The following is a 17603-nucleotide window of genomic DNA, read 5'->3' as shown; positions in this document are numbered from 1 at the left end:
TCCTCAGGGATCTGGGGTTTATGGGTGCCACAGTTGCTATGGTCCCCTTCAACAGACTACACATGAGAAAAATACAGTGGTATCTGAAATTGGTGTGGCTCCAACACTCACACCCTCTTGATGCCCTCATCCCTCTTCTGCCTTGCATCAAAAAGAAACTTTGTTGTTGGAGCAATCAGATCGCTGTCAACCCAGGCCATCCATTCACTCCAGCCCCACATGACCAAGTCCTGTTCACAGACACCTTATACAGTGCATGGTGCCTTGGACAGGATCCCACAAAGTTCAAAGGAAGTGGCATGCCCACCTACTAAAAGCACACATCAATCTAAAAGAAATGAGAGCACTTCTACAGACCCTGCAGACCTTGTCTCATCTGTGGAAGCCAAGCACTCTGCTGGTGTACACAGACAAAACCACAGTGATGTGGTACATGAACAAGCAGGGAGGCACAAGATCTTTACCCTCTGCAGGCCGGCACAGGAGGCCTGGCATTTTGATTTCCATCTGGATCTTACAGTCACTGCAATACATGTTCTGTCTCAGGAGAATGTGGTGGCAGACTACTTAAGCAGGGGCAAGGAGGACCATCACAAATTATCCTTTAACACAAATGTCTTCAAAGCTATCACTCTTCATTGTGGACCACCACAGATAGACCTTTTTGCTTCCACTGAGCATCACCTAGTTCCTCTTTTCTGCACAAGGAACCCATCCCTACTAGTCTAGAAGACAGACGACTTCTCCTTCCAAGACTACTACTCAAGGTCCAGAAAACTTTAACACTTCTGCTACTGGCCCTCTTTTGACCAACAAATTAGCTCCCCTTCCTGTTTCACCCGTCAAAGGAAAATCTCTGGAGACTTCCTCTACAACCACAAGATCTCATCAGTCAACAAAAAGGGCAGCTCCTTCATCCCAATTTGAACTCCCTCAGATGTTCATCGTGCTGTGCTGCTGCAGTCATCACACTTGTTAAAAGGTTATCCTGAAGAGATGGTGGTCCTACAGTCGGCCTGAATTCCAATATAACACAAAGTAGAACCTCTTTTGTCAGACATACCTAAGGTACTTCAGTACTTCTGTGAGCATCTACAGTCTGGTTTGGCCTATTCTTTTATTAAAGCCCAGGCAGCTATCAATGCCATTTGGAGTCTCATGTCAGTTTTTCTTGCCCCAGATGTCAGGTGCCCCAAACTAAGAAGCTTCTGCCATTCTCAAGTTCTGCACATGGAAAACTGTGCTTCTTCTGGCCATCACCTCATCTCGCAGCTCCTGAACTTCACACTGTCATCACCATTTCTCCTTTTCTCATCTTCCATAAAGACAGGGTAAGCCTTAGGTCCAACCCTTCCTTTATGCCTAAAGTAGTTAATGAGTTGACCCTCAACTAAGACATCAACCTACCAGCCTTTTCCCAGTCCCCAAAATAGGGGAGAATGAATACTACACTCTCTAGACATTTACAGGCAATTGAGGTTTTGCCTAGATAAAACTAAGGATATCAGCAAAACAGATCAACTCTTTGAAAACTTTAAAGGAAATTATACAAATAGGTTTTAGTACAAACTTATGAAAATAGGTAAGCTGTTTCACAGTATTACACCACTTCCTCAGACCATGAATCATACTAACACCATACAGACTAATTATATTCAAACATTTTAAAACTGAGAACTAATGAATGATTACAAAATTAAAACATCAACCATTCATTCTGGTCAAACTACACCCCTCCTAGCTGACCAGTTTTCTCTCTCAGTTGTCTTCAGGCCACTGACTTGGAGATAGTCTGAGGATCTTGCATGTTCATCTATCCCAGCTGGATGTCAGTAAGGTCCCAGCACTGAACCCTGTGGGATTCCATTGGTGACTGGTTCTTTGGGGTATTCCTAGTTTATTTAGACTTTCTATGCTTGTCTGAGTGGGGGATTGTGTCAAAAGCCTTGGTCAGGTCAAGGTATATGGTGTGTACCATTTTGCCTTCATCCATTGCTTTCTTAACCATTTCAAAAAGAGCACCGGGTTGTGTAAGTATGACTTGCCCTTGACAAATCCAGACTGAGGCAGATGAAGTGTTTTGAGATTCCTATGTCCATATTGATTAGTTCCATGATAAGTATTTCTGTGGCTTTGTATATGAGGCTGATCAGACTTATAGGTTTGTATTTGCCTGGGTCTGTGGTAGGCCCTCCCTTATGCAGGGGAATGACTAAAGCTGTTTTCCATTTGCTTGGTATAAAATCCTGTATGGAGGCTGAAGTGAAACAGTGTTGTTGAGGGGGGGGGGGGTGGCTTAATCATACTTCATGCTATTTAAGATGCATCCACTTACTTCTGGTCAAAATTGTCTTAGCTTGCTGATGTTATGGTTTCACCATGGGGGGTTTTTCTGGGGTTTGTTCCGCAGTTGTTTCTAGAGGGTACATCTGCACCTCTGTAGCTGTTTACATGCTGGTATGGTGTGGTGGTGTATATTTCCTTGTGTTCACTAGAGTTAACTGGATTAGGTGGGGATATAAAGTTTGCCAATATATCACTTAGGATTAGGTAGTTTGTCTTAGATCAATTTCTAAATGCACTTTAAGTGGAAGGGAATTCATAGGATCATAGGAGGTTACTATGCTAATTGCCCTGGGGCCCTTACAAGCCTAGCCAAGAGTTTATCCCCAAAAAAGAAACCTCAGTCAGCACCTGTCACCCCTGTCAGTGAGGGACACAGGTGGAACCCCTGGGACAAATTTGTAGTTTCCCATCCACTCATCAAGGTTGGGCTTGAAGAGGGTCAGTGAGGTACTCTGTTTCACATGTATGGGAAGTCTATTCCAGAGATGGGGCAGCCTGTCGGAGACAAACCAGTCTCTTCAGCAGGTTTTGCAGATGCTGCATGTTAGATTTAGGCCTATCGAGTGGGTAATGCACAAGGAGTTGGACTTATGGATATGGAGCATCTCTAGTAGGGCAGGGTCCAAGACTGCCTTGTAGGCGAGACACAGATCACCTGTGAGCAATCTGTACAATGTCGAGTAGAGTGACAGTGATCTTAGCTTGTCCACATAGGACAGCTGTTGGAGGCCATGGATTCTATTTGTGAGGTATTTCTGTGGCCTTTCCAGATGGTGCAGGTGTTTGGAGAGGTACATACCAAACAGGGCGTTATACTCAATATTGGCCTAATGAGGGAGGAGAACAGAGAGGTAATAACCTCCCTTGTTTCTGGATGTAATCCCTTTACTTATGAGATGAACCCAGTAAACGTTTTTTCTGACCACTGCCACTACATGATGGTCAAATTCTGGTTTCACTTTTATTTCAAAGGAGACAACTTTATGGTCAGACACCTAACAAGTGATAAAGATACAGAAGGGATAGTGCAAGATGACCCGTATTAGTCAGGACAATATCTAAGATGCTGTTCTCCCTAGTGGGTTCTCAGACTAATTGTTCCAGGCGTTTGTATTGACAAAGTCTAGGAATTTCTGTGCACTACTGGTGGTTGTGTAGTTTTCACATTTTAAAGTTGTATAGTTTAGATCAGCTAGGAAAATGGTATCAGGTTTAATACCGAGTGATTCTAGTTCCTGGAGAAGATAGGCATTGTGGTTTTCTTGTGTCATAGAGGGAGTTTTATAGCTAGCTAATATATAGTATGGGACCTTTCTGATGTTTTTTGGACATGAAGAAGCTCTAGTACAACATGCAGCTTTACCAGCCTTGATTTCAGTCTCTTCTGGATGGAGATTATGACATCTCTGCTTTTTTTCACCACCTGTGTAGTAGCTGGTCTAATGTGGAAGGTGTTATAGCCTTGCGCAACTGGAGTTCTGTCTGCCATTTTAAACCATGTCTCAGTCACTACACAGATGTCTATGTCTGCCAGAGTGAGAAGGGTTTGTACAAAGTGCAGTTTCTTGTCTAGGCTCCTAGAATTGTTCAGTAACACCTTCTTATTTTCGTTTGCTTGATTTGTGATATTGGTAGGTTTATAAGGTTGGTATTGCCTAAAAAAGGTAATATGGGGTGGATAATGCTTGTGCCAATAAACTAAACCATTTAGAGGACAGATGCAGGCCATCCCTTTTGAAACAGCATGATCTGTTGATTATATTCTCCTAGGCTGACAAATGTTGGACCTCCTTCAAATGACACCAAAAACTAAGCCAATTATTGAAGTTAAGTATTTTTGCTCATATTGTCCTTGGAAAAGGTAAAATGCTGCTCAGTGCTAGGCTCATATCTGCCTGGATGCATAGCCTCAGAGGTCCATCATGTCTCACTTCATGTAGCTCAGTGAGATGGGTTCCTATTAGATGACCGAAGACGCATTCTTTCGAGTGCATCTTAGTTGAACTTGAAAAGATAAAGCGGCATATAAGCAAATCTTTTCCCTGAGAAAGAAATCGCTTGGCTGTGTCCGTTACTTTGCCGTTTTCATCACTGTAGTGCGATCTCGGAGTTGGTATATTTAAGTAGGGGGGTTGTGGAGGGAGAAGCCCCCCACTTTATGTTATGTTTTTAAGTGTTTTTTTTTTTTTTTTGTTTGGAACAGTGATTTTTTTCCCTTGGAAAAAAATCGCTGGTCTGAGCTTTCGAATTTGTAAGCTTTCAGCTTACATGGGGTTGATAAATCATTGTTCGCTTTTCTAAGCATTCAGTGATTTAATATAGACCCTGAGTTACATTTCAAGTCAATAACACCTAGATGTACTGTGACAGAGTAATTCTAGTACATGTTGTTCAAGGACTTGATTGCATGTGTGCTCTTATAGATCTTGGCAACTAACTGTCACTCTTTCCTTGCTCAGCCTGGTAAGAGGTACATCTTACAATGTCTTACAATGGAGTCACCTGTAACTAGAATGTTTGGTTGGGTAGATGTCTGTCTTACAGGCTCAGCATCTATGATTTTGGGACTCCTAGTACTTTGTGAGGAGGAAGTAGGCTTAACATGCTAAGTGTGGTCTGTGCCTGTGTTGCATTTTGGCAGTCTTTCGGGTTTAGGCAAGTTAATCTTTAGAACCACAGCATATAATGGATTGTGTCTATTGTGATGGCTTTGGAGAGGTGTGATGTGTGGTGTACTGCTGACAATTTTGGTGTCTGAGTCTACTGTGTGTGAGATTTTTGCCTCCAATTGTATTATATAAGTACATCTCTCACATACAGTGTTATGCCATTTTAGTAATAGATGATCTTCAGGCAGCATGAGACAATTCTTACACTGTCTCAGGATACCCACCTCATTCAAGCTGGCTACAGAAGTTATGGGAAAGTGCTGGTCCATGGTTTTGACAGGCGTGACTTGGGGGGAGGGGTGATTGTAATTGTTTGGAGTTTGGTTTGTTAGGATAATGTTTGGGTGGACTTAACTACTAAGGCATGGTCAGCTGTCTAGTTATTTGGTCGGGTTGTTGTCCTGCAGCTCAAGGTATGTTTATTTGTTCTGGGCATGAATTACTTGAGCCTCATATCTGGATTTCTAAGGTTGAATGAATTTTGCAGGTCTCCTATATGGAAAAATAACTCTTGCACAGGCAACCTACAATAGAGTTAATCCAACAGTGATCACTCGTGGTGTGCTTACGTACACCAAAGAGATATTTAAATTGCTACAAGATGAGGATAAATATGAGCACGTGACTAAAAATGAGATCAATATTGCCTATAGAATGATCGACTTGATCTTGTTGAACGGTGTGAAGCAAGGCATGTTATCTTAAGATTTATATAATTTTTTATATTTAAAGATACAGTTATACCTGCCATCTTTGGTATTCTGAAAGTCCATAAAGATATTGAATGCCCTCCTTTTAGACCTCTAGTAGCAGCTCAGGGGTTGAAGTCATATCCCCTAGCTGTCTGCATAGTGTTAAAACTGTTTTATGATACATTACATGTTCATATTTATTAAAAGATTCTTGGATTTTTAAGTAGTATTAATAATGACCTCTGGGAAGATAATGTAACCTTTCTTAGTGTTCATGTTATTGATTTGTTTTCTTGCATCCCTCATAAGAAAGAGTTACATCTATTTAGAGCCGCTTTAATTTGTTGTGAATTCTTGGAATCTAAAATGTACAATTGCCTGACAGATTTGATGGAATTGTCTTGTTGAAAGACTTTATATATTTGAGATGGAGCTTAGATGGCACAGAGATAACTATTTTCAGTGCTCTGCAGTAAATTATAAAATTCACAGGAAATACTTATAAAATTATTATTATTTCAACCCTAAAAGTCTTTTGCCTACTGTAACTTGTCAATACCCAAGTTTGAACTCTTTAGGATAAAATTTCCTGTCAGATTATTAAAAAGAATTAAATGTTACATAGTGAAAGATGAGCAACTCTAATAACAACCATACAGACTCTTCTCTTAAGATGAAACAGCATCAAGTAATGCCAATTTTTCAAGACTTATGTATCAAAACAGGTGGATTTCAAGAAAGCCTTTTGGAAGTTAAGGAAAACAGTCTTTAACTAATATTCTCACAGTTTTATATCAGCAACTACAAACAAAAGTTTCAAACCTTGAATATGCATTATCTGACATTGATAAAAGACTCAAAGAAAATGACTCTCAAACATAAATATTAAATAATCACAATATGTAGTTAGTGGAAAAAATAGGTGATCAGTAAAATGGCGAGAGAAGATACAAATAAGAATTTTTGGCTTACTGGAAAAAAACTGAAGGAGAGGATATGCTTTCTCCTGATATCTTGGATGCCAAAGACACTCAATCTTCAGGAAAGTTTCTCATTTGGTATTGAAATAGCTCATAGATCATTTGGAAAATCACTTCCTTCCCCATCTTCAGCCCATCTTAGATCTATAATAGTCAAATTTCTCTCTTGTTTGGTCAAGGGGTCCAGTGAAATTTGGTCACTCAGCTATCAGATTTAATGACTATTCATCTAAAACAATGGAACCAAGAAAAGAATATGGCCTTTGATCAAACTTTTCAAGCAAAATAATATAAGAGCTCAATTAATCTTTCCTACAAAAATAAAACTTCAGTTGTCATCTGGTATCAGAATCTTCAGCACTATAGAAGAAATACTTTCCTTCATCAAGAACAATAACATCATCTCTCACACAGAAGTTATGGACTGGATTTCATCTACCCCTAAAAGATCTTCAGAAAAAGCTAATTGATCTGATGTGAAGAAGAGACTGAAAACAGACTACACTATATCTATAAAAAGGCTGTAAGGACCTAATTTATTGCATTGTTTTACCTTTCATTAAAAGGAACAAATAGTTCATTAAAGTTCATTTTTTGTTAGAAATAAGGTAAAGTTTTGATGTGTCTATTTACTTAAACTATACGTTAAATATTATTTTAACCTGTACTTGTTATGACACTTCTTTTTATCTCTTCATTTCTAGTATATAAAATCTTGCTACTTCTGTTTTTCTTTCTTACAATATATTTTTCTTCCTTTCTTTCCCTCTCTACTCCTTATCTTTTCTTTTACTGGAATATTTATATATATACTTTAATCTTTGAAATGTAATTATTTATATACCAAACATACTTATTTAGAGGTGTTTCTTCTAGTCCTTATGTTTTTTTTTTCAATTTTCTTTAATCACCTCATTGTTTTTCCCTGTCACTTCTTTTTTATACAATATAACTGTCAAAGGAAATGGGAGGGTCTTTTATGAGTATTTGATTATATTTCCTTTTATCTGTATCTCCATGGCAATAATGTATTAGGGCTTTAATTTATTTATCTTCTTTTAAATTTGCTTCCTTTTAATGTTGTTTTATGATATGGTACCATTTATATGTAGAGTTTTAAGTTGCTTTGATTTCATACAATTTCAAATGGCCAAGTGGTCCCTTGGACACTGCACTTTAGTGCAAGTCATCGAGTTTGAATTGGTGTTTATTGTATAGGGATTTTGTTTTCAGAGGCCTTGAAACTTTGGTGATGTTTATTTGGGGATTGAGGTGGTGTGTTGTGGCTGAAGGGATAAAACTATGCTTCTCCTTTTATTGTCATTTTCTACAGGGGTTGGAGTGTGTGTGTGTGTGTGTGTGTGTGTGTGTGTGTGTGTGTGTGTGTGTGTGTGTGTGTGTGTGTGTGTGTGTTTCTTTGTAGATGTGCACCCTAATAAGTTCTGTTGGTCCTTTTTTCTTGTTTTGGCTCCTGTAATAAGTTTGGACTACAGACATTTTTATGAATTAACAGGTCTTTTCATTTTTTTCACACATATTAATGGTTTTGACATAGAACTGGTTTCTGATACATTTCTCATGTGAGATTCTTCCTGCGTAACAGATAGTCATACAGGAAGTAACATAGGCTGTAGCAGTCATTCTAACCTGTAGAAAAAGAAAGGTGAAGTGCCACACTTGATATATAAGAGAAGTACTAATCTGTAGTCATTTTTTAAAAATAAGATATATTATAGTAGCAACACAAAAGTGCACAAAAATAGGGGGAAGGGGAGGGGAGAGGAAAAAAGGAAAACAAGCCAGCACTATGGGGTTTTAAAATGAAGGTTTACTTATGCAAGTTCCAATGCTAAGATAACTAATGTGGAAAGAATGTTGTGGGTCGTATGCCCATCAAGACTGCATTTCCACGTATGATACATATGGTAACATCTGTGACAGCTGTGAGGCTTTCTACTTTGACTTTTTTTCTGAGTACCTGGTACTTTCTAATGGAGATTGGTGAACATTTCCATGCTGTAAAGCAGGTTGGCGTTTCACATAGTAAATATCCTGCATGGATGATACAAGGCTTTGCTGTTTCCCAGAAAACCTGTAAATAATAATAAAAAACATGGACATCTGCAAAATTACGTTTCCTTTTCCACTGATTTTTAGGCACACTGTTGTGGTCTGTAGCCATATTTAGCTCACTATCTGTCTTTATTGCATTGCATTGTATTTTTTCCTGGTACGACATTTAGGCAAATTCAGCAAACTGCAAAATAACAGCAGTACTGTACTTTAGAAACAGCTAAAATAGCTGAAGTTTGTGACAAGATGTACAGATACAATTACACAATCAAGAACAAAGAAGTGACAGATGTGCTGCATAATCATTACTTGTTCATTTTAAGAAATTGTATCTTTTCTGTTGGATCATATCACAAAAAACAGTCATGATGAAGATGGGGAAAGCTTATTAGATGTAAAAGAGTTGTGCCATAAACTAAAGTACTGTGACACTAAGATTAAGTGATTCCTTTAACAGCAAAAGTGTGTAGATGCTGAAAGCTGTTCAGCAACAGAAGACTCCCAGAATTTGTAAGAATGTTTTTAATGATACCTCTTTTTAAATAAAAGAGTTATATGTATACGCAAGTTTTTAATGAGTGTCGACTTAGTCCATTGGTTAGTGTGGGTAGAAATGGCTGTTCTACTGCACATGGATTACAGCTCACCAAGGAACCACCTTGTTGAGTGCAGTTCAGGAAAGTTAAATTCTCTAATTGCTGTCTCCCATAGGAAATCAGTACCAGTGTAGTTTCTATGTGTACACCAACAAAAATTCCTTTTTTTTGAGAAATTTCATAAAGTCATATACAATTACTAGGCTAACAGCCAAAGGAGGCCTTTTTTAGCCTAGTCATGTTTTCCTATTTATGACAGCATAAATTACCCAAAGTAAATGAGTTGTTCTAAATTATTTTAAGGAGACTGCATAACTTTAATTTTAATGTCTCTGGGAGTTATGAGGTCAATTTTGAAATACTTGGGGTTAAAGTAGTCTAAAGATGTAATATTAAAACATGTACACTTAGTTGAGAGTAACAGATTATGGAATTGTTACCTCCACCCTTGTCTAAGACATTAAGATTTTTAGAAATGCTTACATAAACAGAAGATAATGGATCTTCAACTTACAGACAACATGTTAGGGGATGGTTACAAAGCTTCAAGACAATACATTTTGAACTATCATGTTACTCATCAATTATTAATTATTGTCTTGACACGTAAAGATTCATACTTTTATACACAATTTTCAGAACATCAAATATCACTTTTTGCAACTCATTAATATTGCAAATTACAGAATAAAATAAATAAACGTTTATTAAAATAGAATGTGTAAGTTTTAGGTAGAATACTTATGGTCAGAGTTTGTTTTCTGTCTCAGACATCTGTTTGTGCTGATAGGGGGAGAGGAACGTTATCAAAGCTAATCGGATTTGAACAATGGCCATTTCGATAAGCAGTTGGAGTAGGTGAATGGTGGGCCCTGTTTTAGTTAATATACTATTTCACTGTTTGGTTCCCTTTTCCCATCTTTTATGGACATTGTTTAAACATGTAAGTGTTCATTCAGATTTCGGTTTTATTTAATATTGTCTGCGAAATTTTAGATTTAATTAAAAGTTTATAACAAATTTTACAATATACTCATTGATGGCTATTAACATTTAAGACACTCTCATTATAAGAATAGGGCTGACATAAGCAAAAGTAGAATCCCCAGATGAAGAAAATTATTTGTTGCTTTATACATCTATATCAATTCTTTAATAATGTACATCTAATTATTTTCCTTGTTTATAAACCTTATAAATTAATGATTGTATACCACCCTTTAATAATATAAAAGTTACTTTTAGGTTAATCAGATGTCATGACATCTAATTATTTTTCCTTGTTTATAAATCCTATAAATTATTAATATTTAAATGATTATATACACCACCCATTAATAATATAAAAGTTACTTTTAGATTAATCAGATGTCATGCTCTGTCATGATTAATAGCAACATTACAAGCTGAAATGCCAAAATGCATCTGTTGAAGTTGTGTCAAAACTCATTGTTTCATATTTAAAAGTATATATTAATTCTAGTATTTATGGTTTTAATGTCAAGAGTTTTTCTTTGTCTAATCTTTATAAAACATACCATTTTAGATATTTATTATTGCATTTTATGATAGCAATACTATGTCAATATGAAAATTCAGAAGTATAGGAAGTAATTATATTCTGATAATTTTGGGAGAAGAGATATTGGAGCAAATGAAAAGATTATTTTAGCATTAAAGATACCTTTAATTTTAAAGATGTAAATTCATTGGATTTTACCCATTATTCCTTTAATTATGGTATCCAATCCAGAATTGATGAGTTAATCTCTCAAGATATCATAACTAGACCAACTAAGTGCAGTATAATATCCTGTCCTTTCTCTGATCACTATGCATTAGTTTTAAATATAGAAACATACTTTAAAGGACTGTCATATATTTTTAGAATTCCATCATATATTACTAAAATGAAAGATTATAAAACATGGTTGCTTAATGAGGTAGATAATTTTCTAATGTTTAATAATAACCCGACTCTTACTTAGTAATGGTTTGGGACTCTTTTAAAGTATATATATATACATATATATATATATATATATATATATATATATATATATATATATATATATATATACACTCCTGGTTTAAAAACACATTAAAAGAATGGAATAGAGAAATACTGGATATTCAATAAAACTAAAAGAATGTAAAAAAAAAAAAAAAAAAAGAAGAGAATTAAACAGGAGTCAATAAGGAGGAGATAAAGGCCCTTAAAAATATAATGAGTTATCGCCTAAAACTGAATTAGCTTTATAAAAACTAAAAATAGGTTCTTACCTAAGATCTCCTAAACAAAAATAGTTAAATTTCCAACAAATAACAATATTAAAGTACTAAAAAAAATCCTAAAACCTAAAAACAAATTTCTGATATTGGTCATATGTTAGACATTTTCAGAAACTATTATTTATCTTTGAATCAAAAAGTAATAAATAGGGAAAACATTTTAACTTCAATTATTTACCATACCTTAGTTACAACTCTCTTCCTTGCAAAAATAATCTATTAAAACCTATATCACTAAGAAATAAATAAATAAAATACTAAATCTAATAAAGCTTCTGAAAATGATGTTGTTATTCCAGAATTGTATAAAATATTCCCCACAAAAGTTATAATGAATTTACATAAAGTCATGGTAAAGATACAATATTTAGAACGAATGCCACCTTCATGGAATTATTCATTGATTACTCTAATTATAAAAGAAGCTAAAGATCTGCAAACATGCTCGGCATATAGACCTATTGCTTTGCTTAATGTAGATTATAATTTTTTATGTCTATATGGGCAGGTAGAGTAAAATTAATTTTACCAAGTTCAATCAGTGTAGATCAATCTCTTTTATTTATAAAATACAAATTTCTGATAATATAAAAAGACTTATTACTCTTATAGATGTGACGAATAATAGGAAGTCTGAATTATTATTTATTAACCTATATACTGAAAAAGCATTTGATTTGTTCATAGGTTCATAGATTAGTACTAGGTTAATTGCCCTTGCGAGCCATTTTAAGCCTAGCCAATTATCCTTTGTGAGACTCAAACCCTGTACCTTGTGTTTGTAAGGCAAACACCTTAACCATTAGGCCACCCTCCCAACCTTAGATTTGGATTTTTTATTTGAGGTGTTAGATATATTTGATTTTCCTATTCAGTTTGTTTCTTATCAATAAAAAGTTCATTAAATACAGATAATTATTTAATAGGAAAAGAAACTAGTTATTTGACATATTTAGGAATTCATATATTAAAAAACACTGAAGAGACTACAAATTTCTACTATGAAAAAATAATATTCTCTTTAACTAATCTGATCAAATCTTGAAACAAAAAATGATTTCATAGATTAGAATTAATTAAAATGATTATATTTCCAAAAATACTACATATAAGTCAATTATACCGGATAAAAATCAAATTAAAAGAATAAACTACTTATTATTTTTTATGGTATCCAAATAAACCTAGATCAAGTATAAGTCATCATTTTAGACCATGGAACTCTGGAGGTATTATTTGTTTGAATAAAGAAACATACAAAAGCAGTAACTATGAAAATTATTTTTTAACTGATTGGATAAGAAGTGTATCACAAAGTGGAAAAGTCTTACATTACCATTTACTTATTACAAAAAATTTAATTGTTTGGATTCAATTAATATAAAATCATATGACCCTTTTTGTTTTTTTATATGTAATTATATGCAAGCTTCTCTATAGTCTCCTGATAAAACTAATTACATAAATTTAATTTAAAAAACATTTAAAAAACTAATATCACTACATTCAAGTTATAGATTTTGGTTTGAATCCCTTCTTCCATTTTCCCTAAGAAAAATATTAATAATAATTTACCAACACATATGCCTAACTCTACAAAAGACAATGGTTTTATTGTTTGTATCAATGCTTTGAAGAAAATAAAATTTCATCTTCAGAGTCTGTATGTGCTTAGAATGTTAATATTGATATTAATGATTTGATTCATATATGATTAGTTATATCATCAATTCAGACCAAATTTTCTAATCTATCTAATCCAAGGTGTGTTGGGTTTCCAGAGTGGATTAAAATTTTAAATGAAATTATCTACAAAAATCAAGAAATGGATAATTTAATTTTCAGATTACATTCAACTCTAGCTAAAGATATTTACAGTTTAAATGAACATTTTTTTGGGAATTTTATCACAAAAGAATATCAGATAGCTTTAACTGAGCAAAATAAAAATCTACTTTTATCCAATAAGAATTTGTTTCAGATCCTATATTGGAGATTATTTACTTGGACATTTCTATACAGAGCTTTTTAATTCCTATTACATTTGATACACTGAGAAAAACAATTATCTGAATGTCGGAGATGTAGAAAAACATTGTAATGCTAATTGGTCACATATGTTTTATGACTGTCTTATGATTTGCAAATTTTGAGAAAGAGTACAAGACATTTTTAAAGCTTTAATGAATGATTCTATAATTTTAATGAAAGGGATGGTTTTATTTAATATTGTGGAAATAAGCAATCCAATTTTTTTTTATCTAACATGGACAGTTCTTGCTGTAGTCAGGAAAACTATTACAAAATACTGGAAGAATCATTCAGAACAACAATTTGAGGATTTTCTTTTCTTCCTTAAAGACATGGCAATCAAAGAAACTACAGTCAAGAAGAATAGAATTTTCGCTAATAATTTTAAGGACAATCCTATGTGAAAGTATTAGCGCTCATTGAGGTTTTGTTTCAGCTTAAATTTGTTTTGGTTATTTTGTTTTTAATTTTTTTTATTCATGGCTTGTATTACTTATCAATAATTTGGTCTCAGACATTTTGTAAATATTGTAAATAGTTAAATTATTTCATTTATTTACGTCTAGTTTTGTTATATTCAGTTATAGTATATATTTAAAAGCTTAACACTTCATGTAATAATTTTCAAAAAGAAATTAGTAAAATACTTCAAGCAAAAAGTAAAAAAAAAAAAATAAAAACTTTATACATTTTGCTAGGGAGTTTTACAAACCAATTATAGGGGTGGCAATGGGGGCTGCCAGTACCCCCACTTTATGCAAATTTGATAATGCTGAATTGGGAACAGCATTGTATTTTTCAGTCTAGTTTTAGATCGTATTGGAAATTTTATATTAGGTTCATGGATTGCATATGTATATTTTGGACATGTATAATAGAGAAGGTGAAGGAATTTATTGATTATATAAATAACTCTACTGATTTTTTGGGATGTGTTTATAGGTTCATAGGTGTTTAATGTCCACAAGGGCCTTTTTAAGCCTACACATGCGGTGGTGCTGCAGTAGCATTGTCGCCTCACAGTAAGACGTTGTCCTATTCGATTCTCAGCTAGAGCGTCTTCTGTGTGGAGACATGCGTGAATGGGCGTACCTTCGTTGAAGGTTGTGTGTCAGGGCTGGCAACACGGCACATAAAAATCCACTGCCAATCATTAGCGGACTGGAGTTCTGCTGTGGTGACCCCTAACCGGGAAAAGCCGAAAGACACAACAACAACAACATGCATTCCAAATCTCTGACTGTTTATAAGTATAAACATGGGCCTGGTAGATGAACCATTTAGAGGTTAACTGTTTGCATCAGAAACATAGGTTCCAAACCAGGGATGAATTTCCGTTATCCCATCCACTTGTTCAAGTTGCACTTGAATTGGATTAGGGAGGAACTCTGCTTCACATGGATGGGGAGCCTGTTCAATAGACGGGGTAGTCTCTGGGATACATACTTATCTCTCCAGCAGGTCTTATTTATATCACAGGCAAGGTTTATGTCTTCAGAATGGGTAATTCTGGTACTGTTTGTTTTGTGAATAGGCAGGAGGTCCATCAGAGTGGGGTCTGACAATGCCCTTGTATGCCAGGCATAGATCTCCTCTCAAAAGCTTCTAGGAGACAGTACAGGGATAGGGCCTTGAAGTGGTCTGCATAGGACATATTACTTATGCCCTGTATTTTTTTAGTGAGGAACCTCTGTGGACATTCCAGTTTTTGGATATGCCTGGTTAGGTACATACCAAAGGGGGCATTGTACTCAAGGATAGGTCTGATGAATGCCGAATATAGTGGAACAATGACTTTCTTGGGCTTAGATGCCATACCTTTGTATAAGTTGCACAGCATAGAATGACTTCCTCACCACTGTAGACAACTGATGATCACAGGCTAGATTACTATCTATGTGTGCCCCTAAGTCCCTGAGTACTGGATCAACTCTAAGGGGTGTGTTGTCAATATGATAGTTACCAGGATGGTTGACTTCCCAAAGGATACTGTTATGCATTTCTTGGCATTTATTTTTAGTCCATGACTCTGACACCAGTTGTTTGTCTGTGTCAGCCCCTCCTGGAGAACATTTGTGTCAGTGTGAGACTCAATCACAGCTCCTAATTTGCAATCATCTGCAAGTTTAGTCAGCTAGAGATCACTGACATTGGCCTTGACTTCTAAGAAGTAAATGCCAAAATGGAGTGGTCCGAGGACTGTTCCCTGAAGGACTCCACTTGTGACTGGCCTTTTTGTAGAGGTAGACTCCCCAATTCTAACTTCCTGGGTCCTGTCTCTGAGCCAGTTGGCTGTCCACTGGGTGACATATGGGTTTGTACCTAACCTCTTGGGTTTATCAACAATGCCTGGCCAGGTCAAGGTAGGCAGTGTGAATGATTTTTGCCCTCATCCATTGCTTTGGTGACCTTTTCAAAGAAGTCCACCAGGTTGAGTAGGCATGATCTGCCCTTTATGAAACTAAACTGGGTTAGGTCCAGTGTCTGGAGGTTTACTGTATCTCTATTGATCATCTCCATGATAATTCTTTCCATGGCTTTACATATAAGACTGGTGAGACTTATGGGTTTGTAGTTTCCAGGATCTATAGATGGCCCAACTTTCTGTAGAGGGATGACTGTTGCCTTTCTCCATTCATGAGGCACAATGCCTGTTTAAAGGCTACAGTTAAATAGTAATTCCAGAGGCCCTGATAGGTCATGTTTTATGCTATTTAGAAAGCATTCTGGGATATTGTATGGGCCCATTGATGCAGTGTTCTTGGTCTTAGAGAGAGCATTCAGGACCTGTTCCCTAATGATAGTAGGAGGGAGTTATATTTGATGATATTTCCTGAAGGAAGGTTGAGGGGGAGAGAGGAGTAAAGTTGGTGCTGAATTTATCAGCCAGGAGGTTTGCTATGTCTTCTGGCTCCGTGTAGGTGGCTCTATTTACAATGCGTTCTGCACACAATTGTGTATTGCCTTTGAGGTTGCAGATATAGCTAAAGAATGCTTTGTGGTTGTCCTTGGCCTGGGAGGCCAATCTTACCTCAAATCTGACTTTGGTAGACTTTGTTCTCTGAGTTTTTTGTTTAGTTTAGTGAGAGTGCTTTTATCCTGCTGGGTGCTGCACCTCCTAATCACAACATGAATGAAATTAATACGTCGATGTATCCATTCACAAAGTCAGTATAGGTTTTATGCCCGATATCTACAGGAAGTGTACATTTTCCAACTCTTGCTTGCATTTTTCCAGCTTCCACCTTATAGTCCAAAAAACATCTTAGTAAAGGGTCAGTTTATTAAATTGTCGAGAATGACCATTAACAATGAAATATTTAATAAGGAAGGAGACATTTTGAAAAAAAATTCGAGAGAGTTTATCCCTGTGGATTCGTTCATTTCTTGAGTATGGAAGTGACATTGAAGAAAGTCTAAATGTATGCCATCGTTAGGCAAGGGGTCTGCTGTGGTCTCCAAAAGGAATTCTCTCGCCAGGGACAGGGAGCTTAGTTTTGAGAGGTCTTTATGCTGGAATACATAACTGAAGCAGGAGCCATTAAAGGCATTATTAATAACTGGAAAATCTTTAAATGTGACAAAGAAATTTATTCACTCTTGGGTCTGGACCATTTGGTTGTTTGCAAGCATGGAAGGAATTTAAACAATAAAACTGAGAACAAGAATAATAGGTTTTCTCACCAAATGAGGTACCTCAAAATGAGGTTTGTGGAAACAATGCAGATGTATTATAAATAGTGAAATATTGCTCATCCATATGAGTAATAAACTGTTGAAGCTGACCCATTTGGGAAATTGTGGTTCTGGTGTGTTGGTGTGCGTTGCTCTTTGGCATCTATATCACGTTATCGAAATCTTACTACATCGAATCACTAAAGGTCGACCTCTAGTGATCGATGTAGTAAAACATCGAATAACACT

The 17603-nt window shown here is 35.7% G+C and overlaps 1 protein-coding gene across 2 annotated transcripts in view; it reads left to right on the top strand.

The window, feature by feature from the left end:
* Positions 1–17603, top strand: part of LOC122811267 (inositol polyphosphate-5-phosphatase A-like) — a 1048439-nt gene that overhangs the window by 755992 nt on the left and 274844 nt on the right. The window lies entirely within an intron of this gene.

The sequence above is a fragment of the Protopterus annectens genome, chromosome 9.part0, assembly GCF_019279795.1.
Source record: "Protopterus annectens isolate FY-2018-M chromosome 9.part0, PAN1.0, whole genome shotgun sequence".
Taxonomy (NCBI): domain Eukaryota; kingdom Metazoa; phylum Chordata; order Ceratodontiformes; family Protopteridae; genus Protopterus; species Protopterus annectens.
Note: the sequence above shows the minus strand (reverse complement) of the source record. Positions and strands in the feature narration are given on the sequence as shown.